Source organism: Pundamilia nyererei, unplaced genomic scaffold, assembly GCF_000239375.1.
Source record: "Pundamilia nyererei isolate P.nyererei 1_Seehausen unplaced genomic scaffold, PunNye1.0 scaffold00565, whole genome shotgun sequence".
Taxonomy (NCBI): Eukaryota; Metazoa; Chordata; class Actinopteri; order Cichliformes; family Cichlidae; genus Pundamilia; species Pundamilia nyererei.
In genome coordinates, this window is record NW_005187966.1 from 11,834 (window position 1) to 13,178 (window position 1,345).

Consider the following 1,345-nt stretch of genomic DNA (forward strand, 5'->3'; position numbering starts at 1 on the left):
TGTTTACACTGCACTTTTATATACATAAAAAACCTGAGTAATTTTAAATAATGTGTACATTGATGCAAATTAGACTGAGTTTGTAACTTTAATTTGCTTTTATAATACATTTTGTGCTGGAAATGGGAGATGAAGATCATGCTCTGCATGTGTAAGGCAAACAGACTTTAGTATTTTATCAGGTTACTCTAAATGACTTCATGAATATTAGCTCTGCTTCTGTTTTCCTTAAACAAACACCAGGTGTAATCTGCTTCTGTTAAACTGTTTCACATAAGCATAAACTAAGAGCGGTGAGGTGATGTAACATTACAGTTAAACATTTGAAATTTTTTGTTTAGTTTTTTTTAGTTTTGGGTTTTTTGTTGTTTTTTTACATTGAACTGCACTTCCAGTATTAGATGTTTTGTTCAGCACTGTAACACATGGAGGGGCGGGTTGCTACATTCCAAGATATAAAACATTCTAAGTATTCCATTCGTCTTATCAAATCTGAATACCTCATATAAAAAAGTCTGCAAGTTCTGCAAAGAGCAGACAAGAAAAAACAGAGAAAACTGAGCTGAAGTGACCCACACCGCTGAGAAAATACACCAGCGACACAGGTATAACACAGATGTGATGACAAACATCACAGGACGAGCATGTCAGGCACAAAGACAGGTGCCTGACATGGTCTCAACTGTCAAGATCTTCAGCTCACAACTCTTCACCAGCATTCCCAGAGTGCGATGACTTATTACCCCAAGTGGAGGAGTTTAAGTATCTTGTTGATGAGTGAGGGCAGAGAGTGATCTATGAACAGATTGGTGCTGTGGCTGCAGTGATGTGGACACTGTACCAAAACATCGAGGTGAAAAGAGAGCTGGATTAGGTGGCTGGGGAGAGGCAAGTCTGCTCTTCTCTGCTTAGGCTGCTGGCCCCAGATAAACCAAAGATTATGACTCCAAACTTTCCTAACTACTTAAAAATAATAATTTGACGCCTGGCAGAGACCAGTGGCTTGTCATGTTTCTATCTGTTTGTCGTGAAGTCCAGTCCAGGCTTCAACTTTATGCTGTGTGGAGTGTCATGTCTTCCATGTCAAACGTTTTGGCAAGGTCTGCAAATGTTCGTTTTCTCTGTTTTCATTTCATTTTTATTATTGTAGGGTCTTAACCTTACAATATAAAGGGCTGTGAGGAAATTGTTGTTGTGATATATAAAAAAAAATATTTGTATTGAATTGACTTCTTGTCTTTAATAAAGTGGTACAGGTGAGACATGAAGAAGAAACACTGACCTAATGTTGCTGATAGGAGAAAGAATCTGATAAATCATACAATCAAACTGATCAGAACTGAGC

General features: G+C 37.8%; 1 long non-coding RNA gene across 1 annotated transcript in view; it reads right to left on the reverse strand.

The window, feature by feature from the left end:
• Positions 1–1,345, reverse strand: part of LOC102213278 (uncharacterized) — a 4,209-nt gene that overhangs the window by 2,085 nt on the left and 779 nt on the right. The window lies entirely within an intron of this gene.